The sequence below is a fragment of the Panthera onca genome, chromosome C2, assembly GCF_046562875.1.
Source record: "Panthera onca isolate mPanOnc1 chromosome C2, mPanOnc1 haplotype 2, whole genome shotgun sequence".
Taxonomy (NCBI): domain Eukaryota; kingdom Metazoa; phylum Chordata; class Mammalia; order Carnivora; family Felidae; genus Panthera; species Panthera onca.
The window spans coordinates 122,986,411-123,000,558 of NC_138347.1; the positions used below are offsets into that span (position 1 = coordinate 122,986,411).

Genomic DNA, 14,148 nt, shown 5'->3' on the forward strand with positions numbered 1-14,148 from the left:
TCTCTCTCTAGATAAGCTGCTGGTAGATGACATGTAGAAATAGAGCGAAATGAGGAAGGCTCCTGGCTTCTTTGGTCGGCCACATGGGAGCCTGCACCGGACGTTATGGCCAGCCAGGCTGGCCTGTGGCAGCTTTGCAAGGTGCGGGGTCTGTCGTGTGGTGACTGAGCTGATGGTGCTGCCAATGTTCAGCCCACAACACTGCTTGATGAACAGGCTGCCCACGACCTAAAGGTAGGAAGTCACAGAATCCTGCCCTCAAAAGCTGGTCGCCTGCTGGGAACACTGACCTAGGGGGTGTACCACAGTAAGAACTGGGCCTGGGCAAACGGCAGCGGGGATGACAGCCTTCTCTGTGGCTCAACCTCGGTGTTCTGGAATGGAAATCAGTGGGACGCCCCTAGTCTGAGTGTTAAATGATTCCTCAGGGTTGCCCATTAGCTGCCGCTTCTGGGGATGAGTGTCTAACACCCAGGCATCGAAGGGCATTTATGTTCAGCTCTGTCTCCAGTAGGAAGGGATCCTTCCTTCATATGGAGATGCAGCCACCCCTCGCATCTCCATGGAACTGGCGGGGGGGGGGGGGGGGGTGCATAGACACAGAGTCACTGGTAGGGAGCCCATGCAGTCCACAGAGCAGATGCCATGGCTGCCGTGCTTGCTCGCTCGTGCCAGCGTGCTGGGCTGAGCAGCAGAAGGAAACAAGGTCTTGAAGAGAGACTTAAAATTTTAGTGTTTTGAGACTGCGCTGAGTCAAGCCTTAAGCCAAGGGAGAACCTTTGTAATGGGAGCAAGGATCTCAAAGGTTCTGGAACTTTGAAGCCTTGAGAGCCTGTGATGCCCAGAGAAGGTTCTAGTCAGACTCTCAGAGCCACTCTACTGGATGCTTGGGGAAGGCTTCTCTCCAGCTCCTTAATGCAGACAGCTTGGAGGCAGAGCTACGCTAGGTTCGATGTGCTGTGTTAGCCATGTTTAATCCTCCCAACCCTGTGGGGGAAGTGCTATTTTACCCTGGCTTTACAGGTAGGGGAACTGAGGCACAGTGAACTTAGTTGCTTTCTCCAAGGCCATACAACCTTGGTAGGTCTGGGATTCAAACCCAGGAAATCAAGTTCCAAAATCTATGCACTTAACAACTAAGCCAGGCTCCCACTCATGGCCAAGTACACCAGAGGGGATGGCTTCTTATTTCCAGAAAGTTCTGAATTCTAGAATCCTCTAGGACAGAGTCAAACTGGCTAAGCCAAGACTGATCTCTAGTGGGGGCCAAAAAGGTAAAAATGAGGATAATAATTAAACAATGCAATTTATTATCACCTAGCATGAATTAGGTACTCTACGCATATATCTAATGCTTATTAACCCACTTTACAGATGAGGATGGGAGGACTTGGAGGAGTTGAGTCACGTCCCTGAGTTCCCACTGCTGGAGGGTAGCCATGATGAGATGTGAACTCGAGGTTTTCGGCTTAAAGCCCATGCTCTCGCTTCTACATACTTTCCTCTGCCCTCATGAAGCTTTCTATTTTCCCCAAGTATTACCACATGTACGGCCTTCCTTCTTCTCCCATGGGCATGTGAATATAAAGGCTTGTTTGTCACTGAGGAAAGGGACTGCTGGCCTCAGGATGCCCCACCGCCCCCACCCCTGCAAGCCCGAGCCAATTTACACTTGGCCGTTAGCATCCCCACCATATTGGGTATTCTCATTAAAAGCAACTTGGCCATTTGACTTGGGTAAAAATGAATTAAAAATCTGTGTAATTTATAAATTTATAATGTGCATTTTCTGTTGCTAACCCCTTTAACTCCAGGCCTGGGCTGTCTGGTCCCACAGACTAACTACCTCTATCTGTCAGGGACACACTGCCTCCCTGGAAAAAGAGCGCAGATCTGTTGAATCTTCAACTCTTCTGTTTACCGGCCACTTGGCCAAGGGTGAGTTGTTTTTAACCACTGCTCAAAGCCACAGTCGCCTTACACCTGAGGAATGGGGCCGTGGTGCCTGGCAGGAGTTAACTGAGACACGGGGGGCATGGAAGCTGTGGAAAGTAAACAGCAAGGTGCCGGACCCATGAGCGGTTCCCCCACCTGCTGCCCCAACCAGCCCGGCGGTGCCTGGGACGCCCTGAGTCCTCAGATGGGCCAGTGTATGGTAGGTGTCCTTTCTGGGCGCCTTGTTCACATCAAGGCTTCTGTAGCTGCCCAGGATGGTTAGGCCACCCTTCCCTGCCAGCCCTGATCACAGTATTTGAATTACCTCTGTCTTCCATGAAACAATAAACTCCTTCAGGGTCAGGATCAGCTCCTGCCCCACTCATCACCCTGGCACCTGACAAAGGCTGCAACACACAGTGGCCCTCAACACACGTTGCTTCCTTTTACATGACTTCATACGATAACGTAAATCAAGATGCAGACGGCCACGCAAAACAAGTGTAGAACGGAATGAACTATTAGAGAGTGAGCTACTTTTACAGCCACTGCCCAGGCCGAGAAATAACTTTTCCAGCCACCCAGATGCCCTGCTTGTGTCCACACCCCCATGCCCCACCCGTCCCAACCACCCTCCTGCCCCAAGCAAGACCCACTCTCCTGACCTTTACAGCCTCTCTATAGTTTGACCACTCAGATCTGTGCCTCTGCACATTATAGTTTTTTCCCATTAAAAAAACTAGCTTGTTCCATTTCTTTTTCTTAATTTACAGATTCCTCCTTGATTGCTTTCTTTTCCTTACAATTTAATTGTCAAAAAGCCCAGGACATCTGACCTACAGAGTTACCCTATCTGGATTTTGTTAATTGCATACTCACATGCAGTTTAAAAAGTAGCTCCTGAAAATAGGCAATTGGATCCAGGCTCAGAATATTCATTTTCAACCCTAAACTTGGAGTTAGCTATTTCTTCAAGAAATCCTGGTTTCTTTTAGTACAAATGATATTTTAAGACCACAGTTTGGATAATCACAGCTGAGACCTGTCATAGTTTTGTTCACCACTATATGTCCAGTTCCCACCATGTCAGTGCCTGGCATGGCATAGTAAAGAAAGAAAAGAAAAGAAAAGAAAAGAAAAGAAAAGAAAAGAAAAGAAAAGAAAAGAAAGAAAAAAAGAAAGAAAGGAAGGAAGGAAGGAAAGAGAGAGAGAGGGAGGGAGGGAGTGAGAGAGGGAGGGAGTTAGGGAGGGAGGGAGGAAGGAAGGAAGGAAGGAAGGAAGGAAGAAGGAAAGAAAGAAAGAAGGAAGGAAAGAAAGAAGGAAAGAAAGAAAGAAAGAAAGAAAGAAAGAAAGAAAGAAAGAAGGGAGAGAAGAAAGAAGGAAGGAGAGAAAGGAAGGAAAGAAGGAAGAAAGAAGGAGAGAGAGAAAGAAGGAAGGAAAGAAGGAAGGGGGGAGAGAGAGGAAGGAAGGAAGGAGGGAAGGAAGGAAGGAAGGAGGGAAGGAAGGAAGGAAGAAAGGAAGGAAGGAAGGTAAGGAAGGAAGGGAATGAAGAAAGGAAGGAAGGAAAAAGTCTATGTATCTATCCATCTATCCATCTAGCCATCCATCCATCCATCCATCCATCCACCATGCATGCATATGTGTGATAGTGCCTATGCATTATGATAGTGCTGGCCCCCCAAAAACATATTTCCATGGGTCACATGTTCTGCTGCTACTCCCTCACTAACCTCGCTTGACGCTGACCATATCAGGTAATCCCTGCAACCACCCCAAACTGTTTATAATAATCCTCATTTCACAGATGAGGAAACTGAGGCTCAGAGACGTAAAGTGATGCATTCAAGGTCACATAGATAATAGGGGGCAGAGCTGAGCTGCAAACTCAGGTCCGAGAGACTCCAAAGCCTGCATGTCTTTCATGGCTCCCTGATGAATATGTGCTCTTGGAATGCAAATGTGTTCACTTTAAAATTTGATCTTGATCGAGATTTGCTGACGAATGACTGAGTGAATGAATGCCTGACTTCATGGGGCAGAATGTAGACACAGCCCAGTTCTGCCCTCTGCTCCACTATCAAGTGCTTCTTTCCTTCTTCTTTTTTTTCTTTTTTGGTTCCTACTCTGACATATTTTTGCTAGATGGCAGAGGGATATTTTTAGTATTCTGGAATAAACCTGAAGGTATATTTTTTCTCTTGGCTTATGAGGCTCATTTTATTCATATGTTTACAGATGCAAAAGTGGGCAGAGGGTATAATAATTCTTCCAGTAACTCAAGTCTCAGTTCACATTTGTGCCCTGATTGAGGGCTCACTTTTTATTTGAGTCTAAAAAGTAGGTAGAAGACTCTCTTTTTGCTTTGAGCCCACATAACTAAAGTTTTTTGTCCCCTTGCATTTGTGACTGTAATTAACCATCTGACAGAGTTGTGTCCGATGGAAAGATATGTAGCCCTTTTAACAGGAGTAGACCTCACTATAAGACTGACACCGAGCTCTTGGTTTCCAGGGAAGCCTAAACAAGACAATGGCTCTGTGGTAACTAACATTTCATGTCCTTTCCAGAAGCAGGTGCTAGATTTTGCTATTGGGAAAGCAAAGAGCTCTCTTCTCATGGGAAGCTACCACCTACTTGCCAAAGAGTAGAAGCCGTGTGGATCCATGGGGTCAATGCAAGGGTGACCCTACCACTGTCCTCTGTCTTCATGTCAGACCCTGGAGCCAAGGCAGTGTGGGAAAGAATGACAACTCATCCCTACTGATAAAGAGGGGGGGAGACCAAACTATGTTTTGTACCTGTAAGTAGCCTAGGAGATCATAAGGAAAGTTGACTGGAAAACCTCCATTGGGCTGTTCTGAGAAGCTGGTTTGGTTTGACTCTTGAAGGTAAAATGGCCAAAAGGCCTAGACGTGAGAGATGAGGAGTCAAGGAAATGCCAAATAAATATGGACACTGTTGGTGCAAATGAGAGATAATTTCTGAGATCTTTGTGGCTATCCCAATGCACAGGATAGTTGTAATTTCCCTCTTAATCTCTAATTTATGGCTAAAATCATTGCTTTTGCAGAACTTATCACTGTATTTACTTCCATGACAAGCATGAACAATTTGAACAAAGAGTGATATTTCTGTTTAAAAAGGGAAAGAAGGACACTTACTCCATCAGAGGGAGGCTGATTATACAGATGATGCACACAGGCCTGTAGCTTCCTAGGGCCTTAGGTATACACTGTTTTAAAATGTCCCCAAGATTTGTTTTAATCAGGTCTGGCAAGACACACAGACACAGAAGTGACTGTCATGAAGGAGGAAGGTTTTTGGTTTTTGTTTTTGTTTTTTGGATGTTGATTTATTTTTGAGAGAGAGAGTGAGTGGGGAAGGGGCAGAGAGAGAAAGAGAGAGAAACCCAAGCAGGCTCTGCACTGTCAGTGCAGAGACTGATGCAGGGCTTGAACTCATGAACCATGAGATTGTGACCTGAGCTGAAATCAAGAGTCAGACGCTTAACTGACTGAGCCACCCAGGCACCCCAAGTATGAGGTTTTTATATTCACAGATCCCTAGAAACTGGAGGCACCACACCATGCAGGGCTACATGGGGAATCACTGGGGTTGGTTGAGAGGCAGAGGGAGTAAGAAGAACTGTGGGCAGGTTGCTTTATTATGGTTTTTTTTGGAAGGAATGGGGGAAGCTGTAAGCAAGCTGAACAGGTTTAGGGCTGGATGGTCTGAATAATTTCAGTGGGTATCCCTAGATGTCCAGTACTTGGCCCTTGGATGATTCAGGGCAGGTGGATAGTGTCCTGGTCTGAAGGAGTCCAATAAAAGGAGGCAGATGGACGGATGGACTCAGGATTGGTTGGTTTGGATATCAAAGGCACGATACTGCAAGGGGAAGTCCCTCTCTGGGTCCATGAGGCCTCAAGATGTCAAAGCATCAAAATACAGAAAAAAAAAAAAAAGATTTGATACACACAGAGACAAAGTTGATGCCTTTGCTTGCAGCCCCAAGAGCAGCAAATTCCTCCTTTCTTTCTATCCCTGCACCCCTAAGTCACTCTCCACATCCTTCAAATTTAATACCTGTTGGTTTTCTTGCCTACTTTGAAACCTAAACCTCAGACTTTTCTCTCTAGGCCCTCTAGAACCCGGTTTCATGGCAAAAAAGCACTTCCACATTCTGAAATATTATGTCCAATTCCAATTCACGGTTGGGAGGTCAGATTGGGTCCTCCTTCATCATTCATGCCAACTCTCGAGCACTCACTTTGAGCACTGTCTAGAAATTCCAGATTCAAGTCCTCTATTCCTTGTGGGTCATCTGCCAATAAAAGGCCTTTGCCATCGTGATACCTTTGCCCATTTTTTTTGAAGGGGGCATCTACTTTAAGAAATGTTCATCTTGAGCTTGCACTTTTTTCCTGAGTATCCCTTTAACTTCCCTAGCCTAAAAGTAGGCCTTCTTTCATATGCATCTTTAGCTTATCAGAATACTTAGTTAACACTCCACATACAATGTGAGAACCTTGGTGCATTAGAACTCCACCCTTACATCTGCATATATTATCATATGTTTTACATCTACATATGCTATATGCCCTCAATACACTGTTATAATTATTGAATTAGAAGTCATGGCCATTTAAAGAAATCCAGAAGGAAGAAAAAATAGTCTTTCATACTTAACCACATACTTGCCATTTCTAATGCTCTTCTTTTCCTCTTACAGGTCTGTTTCCCCATCTGACACCATTTCCCTTCGCTCTTAAAAAGACTTCCTTTGTCATCCTGTTTCCTTTTGGTCTCCATCATTTCCAGTAAAATTTCAACTACTTTCATATTGTTGTTCTCCCATATATAATGTTTTTTCTCTTTTTCTGTGGATGCTTTCAAGATGTTCTCTTTTCGTTTTTGAACAGGCTGAGAATGCTATGATTAAGTGTGGTTTTCTTTATACTTGTTCAGTTGGAGCTTGCTTATCTTATTCAATCTTTTTTTTTTTTTTTATTTATTTTTGGGACAGAGAGAGACAGAGCATGAACCGGGGAGGGGCAGAGAGAGAGGGAGACACAGAATCGGAAACAGGCTCCAGGCTCCGAGCCATCAGCCCAGAGCCTGACGCGGGGCTCGAACTCACGGACCGCGAGATCGTGACCTGGCTGAAGTCGGACGCTTAACCGACTGCGCCACCCAGGCGCCCCTCTTATTCAATCTTTAAGATGATGTTTTATTTTATTTTTCTTAATGTTTATTTATTTGAGAGAGAGAGAGAGAGACAGAGAAAGAGAGGGACTGGGGGTGGGGCAGAGAGAGAGATGGGGTGGTGCAAAGAGGATCTGAAGTGGGTTCTGTGCTGACAGCGGAAAGCCCAATGCGGGCTCGAACTCACAAACCATGAGATCATGACCTGAGTTCAAGACAGACACTTAATCAACTAAGCCACCCAGGTGCCCCTAAGATGATGTTTTATACAAAATTTGGAAACATTTTTTTGCCATCAGTTCTTCAATGAATTCTTAAAAAAATTTTTTTTTTAATGTTTATTTATTTTTGACAGAGAGAGAGACACACAACATGAGCAGGGAAGGGGCAGAGAGAGAGGGAGACACAGAATGCGAAGCAGGCTTCAGGCTCTGAGCTGTCAACACAGAGCCCAACGCGGGGCTCAAACTCACAGACCGCGAGATCATGACCTGAGCTCAACTGAATGACCACCCAGGAGCCCCTAATTAATTCCTTTTTTAAAAAATATAATTTGTTGTCAAATTGGCTAACATATAGTTAGCACATAAAGTGTGCTCTTGGTTTTTGGGGTAGATCTCCGTGGTTCATTGTTTACATACAACACCCAGTGCTCATCCCAACAAGTGCCCTCTTCAATGCCTATCACCCATTTCCCCCTGCCAACTCCCATCCACCCTCAGTTTGTTCCCTGTATTTAAGAGTCTCTTGTGGTTTGCCTCCCTCTCTCTCTGTTTGTAACTATTTTCCCCCTTCCCTTCCCCCATGGTCTTCTGTTAAGTTTCTCAAGATCCACATATGAGTGAAAACATACAATATCTTTCTCTGAATGACTTATTTCACTCAGCATAATACCTTCCAGTTCCATCCACATTGCTGCAAATGGCATGATTTCATTCTTTTTCATTGACAAGTAGTATTCCATTGTATATATACACCACATCTTCTTTATCCATTTGTCAGTTGATGGACATTTAGGCTCTTTCCATAATTTGGCTATTGTTGAAAGTGCTGCTAGAAACATTGGGGTACAAGTACCCTTATGAATCAGCACTCCTGTATCCTTTGGATAAATCCCTAGTAGTGCTATTGCTGGGTCATAGGATAGTTCTATTTTTAATTTTTTGAGGAACCTCCACACTCTTTTCCAGAGTGGCTGCATCAGTTAGCATTCCCACCAACAGTGCAAGAGGGTTCCTGCTTCTCCACATCCTTGCCAGCATCTGTAGTTTACTGAGTTGTTCATTTTAGCCACTCTGACCAGTGTGAGGTGGTATCTCAGTGTGGTTTTGATTTGTATTTCCCTGATGATGAATGATGTTGAGCATCTTTTCATGTGTGTGTTAGCTATCTGGATGTCTTCTTTGGAAAAGGGTGTATTCATGTCTTCTGCCCATTTCTCCACCAAAAGACTTCTAGAGCTGTTACATGAATTCAGCAAAGTCGTAGGGTACAAAATCAATGTACAGAAGTCAGTTGCATTTTTATACACAATAATGAAGCTACAGAAAGAGAAATAAAGAAACTGATCCCATTTACAATTGCACCAAGAACCATAGAATACCTAGGAATAAACCTAACCAAAGATGTAAAAGATCTCTATGCTGAAAACTATAGAAAACTTATGAAGGAAATTGAATAAGACACAGAGAAATGGAAAAACATTCCATGCTCATGGATTGGAAGAATAAATATTGTTAAAATGTCAATACTACCCAAAGCAATCTACACATTCAAAGTAATCCCAATCAAAATTGCACCAGCATTCTTCCCAAAGCTAGAACAAACAGCCCTATAATTTGTATGGAACCACAAAAGACCCTGAAAAGCCAAAATAACATTGAAGAAGAAAACCAGAGTGGGAGGCATCACAATCCCAGACTTTAGCCTCTACTACAAAGCTGTAATCAGCAAGACAGTATGGTATTGGCACAAAAACAGACACATTGACCAATGGACTGGAATAGAGAACCCAGAATTGGACCCACCAATGTATGGCCAACTAATCTTTGACAAAGCAGGAAAGAATATCCAATGGAAAAAAGACACTCTCTTTAGCAAATGGTGCTGGGAGAATTGGACAGCAACATTCAGAAGAATGAAACGAGACCACTTTCTTACACAATTCACAAAAATAAACTCAAAATGTATGAAAGACCTAAATGTGAAACAGGAAATCATTGAAACCCTAGAGGAGAACGCAGGCAACAACTTCTTTGACCTTAGCAGCAGCAATTTCTTACTTGACATATCTCGAAAGGCAAGGGAATTAAAAGCAAAAATGAACTACTGAGACCTCATCAAGATAAAAAGCTTCTGCACTGCAAAGGAAACAACAAAACTAAAAGGCAACCGACAGAATGGGAAAAGATATTTGCAAATGACATGTAGGGTAAAGGGTTAGTATCCAAAATCTATAAAGAATTTACCAAACTCAACACCCCAAAAAACAAGTAATCCAGTGAAGAAATGGGCAGAAGAAATTAACACTTTTCAATTAATTCTTTTATGCCCCATTCATTCACTCTTGTTATTGAGTTCTTTTTAAACTTTCCTCTCCTCTCTTCTCCTCTCTTCTCTTCCCTCTCTCTTTGGCTCAAGATTTTAAGAAATCTTTCTCCCTTCATTTTTCTTCATATTGGACAATTTCTTTTGATATCCCTTCCAGTTCACTGACTCTTTCTTCTTCTATCTCCAGTCTGCAAAGCCCACCCTTTCACTTTAAATTTTGTATTTTCCACCCTAGATTTTACATTTATGTAGTTTTCATTTCTTTGGTGAGATTCTGTTCACTCATTATGACAATCTTTAAAGTTTTTAAACACATTGAAAATAGTTGCTTTTAGGTTATTTTCTGATAATTCTTACATCTGCATCATTTCAGGGTCTGTTTCTCTTGAACAATTTCACTCTGGACCTTTGGTCACATTTTTGTGTTTCCTCACATGTCTAATAATTTATATTTCATCCTGGGAACTGTGCATTATACATTGCAGAAACTCTGGATCCTGCTATATTTCTCTGAGGTTATTGATTTTTGTTAAATTACTGAATCATCACCTTGTACCTGTAGAGTTGGTCTTATACTATATATGAGTATGTTTGTTTGGGTTTACCCTTCATTCTGAGCCAGTCCCTTAATCCCGGCATATAATCTTTATTCATGTCTCTTCTGGTATTTCACCCAGAGTTTTCTAGGTGTTTTCCTGGCCCTTCAAGCTTGGAGGAATTTTAAAATAAGTCTCCTTTGCAGCAGGCAGTAGCTAAAATCTCTACTCAATTTTTTGGTTTTTCTTGCTGTTGCTTTTCACTGGTTTCTTGAAGGCTCCCCTGTGTGTACACAGTTCAGGGGTCATCCAAAGATTTAAGGGATTTGGAGGAAGATAATATTCTGATTTTGGGATTTCTTCCCACATGTCCCTCCTTTCTGGTATTAAGCCTGTATTAGAACTCTTTAGAGACAAGACAGTGTCAATATCACCCTGTTATCTCAGAATGGGCCATTTTTCAATTCCTATTTTTAATATTTTTATTGAGGTATGATTTACATATCACAAAATTCATTCATTTAAGTGTATAATTCAATGATTTTAATTAATTTATCGAGTTGGGCAATGATCATAAAAATCTGGTTTTAGAACATTTCCATAATTCAAAGATCTCTGTGCCCATTTGCAGTTGATTCCTGCTCTCACCCAAGCCCTAGAAAACCACTGATAGTCTATCTACAAAATTGCCTTTTATTGATATTTTATGTAAATGAGGTCATGCAATATCTAGTCCTTGTTGTCTAGTTTTTGACATAGCACAATATTTTTGAAATTCATCCACATTGTATGAACCAATAGTTTGTCCCTTTTTATTGTTGAATACAATTCCATGTACAGATATACAATAGGTTATTTATTCACTCACCTTTTAAAGGACATACTGGTTTTTTTTTTCTGGAAGCTTTTTTCAATGTCACTCAGGTGATATATAGCCAAACTGATGCTTATAGGTCCATGGACTAGTGTTTGGGAACCACAGATAAGGACTCATTTTTTTAAATTTAATAAGCATGTATTGAACACATATTTGTAGGAGACACTGTGTTAAAGATTAAAGGTGTAAATAAGAATGGTATCCAGTGTAGTGGAGGAAATGAATTAACAAACAAATAAGTGTAATACAGTATGAAAAATGCAGTGACAAAATTCTGGGGCCCCCATGGAAGTAAGGTCAATTGTCTATGGGGGAGGGAGTTACAGGAAAGTCTTTATCAAAGATGTGAGCCCTGAGTTCAGTATGGAGAGATAAATAGGTAATTGTCCATAGTGGAAATGACTTGCTTGTCTATGACATACTCTGTTTTATTTTTCAGAGCCATGCCGACAGGTGCATGCATAGTGTGGTTCAGCCTGACTGTGCCTGGGGGTTGTATGAAGGAAACTATTCCTGTGAGTTTCTGCTGAGGCAGAAAGATGGATAAATCCAGGGGAGACTCAGAGGAAACCCAGTTCTGCCAAGCTATGTAAATACTTCTCACCTAAATCAACATATAATGGAAAAGAACATGGAGTTTTGGAGAATGGTAGACTTGGTCCAACACCTTAAGCAAATTATTTCATCTTTCATAGCCTCATTTCAGTATCTATAAAATTGAGACAAGAAATCACTTCAAAAGTGACTGTGCAGTTTAGACTTCATGTGTGAACATCAATGAGCTCAGATATTGGCCTCTTAAAAAAATGCTAGTTTCCTCTCTTTCCCTCACATGTAATATGTTACTGGCTAACAGTTGAACCTAAAGCCAGAATGAGTTAATGCAATTGCAAGGCTTATTTGTCTTTAGACATCCATTTCTATTGCCTCAAGAAAGCTACCATCTTCTGAGTAACCAAGGGATGCAGTAGCTGTTTCATAATGAGGCCTTGCTTCCTTCTAAATAGGCACTGATTGTCAAGGTGATGGAGGAGGTTCATTATTTAAAGGCATAATTAAAGGGCCCTTCCTTTAGCTAACTAATGAGCAGTAAGTGTAGCAATATTTGCATGTTTAGACATTAAAGATGGAAACAGATGACTCTCGGGATTGGGAGAAAGCAGGGAAGGTAGAGCTGATTCATCTCACTGCTGGGCCTCCAGGGTTATTGCTGTGCAAGACTTCCTTGGAAGAGGGCTCCCCATGAGAAGTCAGCTCCATTGGCTACTCTTGCTTTATGGGATGAGCCGCACTCACCACTGGGCCTCAGGAGCAAGCTGATCTTTATTTTACTTTAAAAGATGCTAAATCATGATTCTTCCTAAGCCGAGCTTGGAATGTGCTCCTAGATGGACACCCACACCCTGTTCTGAACACTTCGGTCTTAGCATGGATATCGGTTCATTCTTGTCTTCTTGTGTCGCCACTAAAGTTGTAAACCCTGCCAAGTCAACAATGGTGCTTTTTGCCCTCTTGAAGTATGTGTGTTTTAAGGTCATATTTAAGGTTCTTCCATTTATTAGGTAAGAGATTTATTATCTAAGAGATTAGATAAGATGCTATGTCTCCCATTCTTCATCCTTAACCTGGGTGTTATGCCTAAGCTGCAAGATTTTTGTTAGAATTAAAAGAAAGCCCCTGGCACAAGTAAGAACCGAATTACTGTTGGTTCCGATTCTCCTTCTCACTACCCGGGGACTTCACTTCTCTTAAAGGAGGGGTTAGCATTAGAATTTGCCATTTTCTATTAGCATTCAGCTTTGTCAATTTCTTATCTTTCCATAGTGTGGGAGCGACAGAGAAAAATATCTTTCCTCTAATGAATGTAGACATTTGGGTTTGATGCCAAGGAGGAGTCTCCCTCCCCTCCCACTGACACCAATACCTGAAGCAGCCTGGAAAGACAGGAGCAAAGCACAGCCAGGGTAGTGACTGAGTTCATGCTGCTTTCCAGTGGGACCACCCCGAGGCTCAAGCATCTTAATTTATTATTGAAAAGGTGATTTGATTTACTAGGCATTTTCAATTGTGTTGACATTAATTTCCTTCTTTTTTAACAACAAAATGAGAGACACTGACTTTAAATATGTATTATGGGATGTCTACTGAAAAAAATGCATCCATTGCCTCTGGGCAGATGTACAGGCTAGAACACAAATAATCATTGCATGGGAGTGAAAGGAATTGATGAGCAGGTGCTCATGGGGGAACAGAGATCAGAGAGGAGCCAGGTCTGGCAGCTAAGGGAGGAATGTATAGAATAGTTAGCATCTCTGACTTGTTTAAATTTAACAGTTGTATAGCCTTCCGCCTCCAGCCCGGGTGAGAAAGTGGGGGAAGCCAGTGAGATTGTGGCAGAGGAGAGAATGACGTTCCTGCAGCTCTGGATTCAGCAAGAGTTGGGGTTCTCCCTTTGCACAGGATGTTCAGAAGGAAAAGTAAAGAAAACCCTCTGGGTAATAATGGGAATCCAAGAGAGCCCTGAGAAGTCAGCCCTTCCAGCAAATGGCTCAGAACATATTGATCAATAAGCCTCTGAAAACCCTCAGTGAGTTTGTGGACACTACGTCTATAGTAAGACACAAATGGAATGATCTGCTTGTCATCAGATCTCACTGTTGGTTATGGATACAATCTACTCACTAACATTTGACAACACTAATCTGCACTTCACTAACCTCTCTTCCTCCCTTTTGTTCACTTCATTGTTGTCTCTTGGTAACTTCCTCTGTTTGGTTCCAGTTCTGCCTCCGAAACTCTGCAGACAGGCCTTTCTTCCCAGAGATAATAGCAGGCGCTGTTTGCTCACTTCCCTCTATAGATCACACACTTTACCTGTGCTGCATGGGTGTGGAGAGCAGAGAGTTCATTTAGGAGGTGGCTCCAGGGAGGAAGAAAGAAGACGCGTGGAGAGTGAGTCAGGGAACGGGGAACGCCAGAACAATGGGGCAAAGTCAAGGTGGGTGCTGTGGCTGTGGGGGGCCTGCTTCCCCTGGGACTTCTGAT

General features: G+C 42.6%; 1 protein-coding gene across 2 annotated transcripts in view; it reads right to left on the reverse strand.

Annotated features, from left to right (window-relative positions):
- The window catches only part of CLSTN2 (calsyntenin 2), a 603,610-nt gene that overhangs the window by 68,810 nt on the left and 520,652 nt on the right, over positions 1-14,148 (reverse strand). The gene's annotated exons all lie outside the window — the stretch shown is intronic.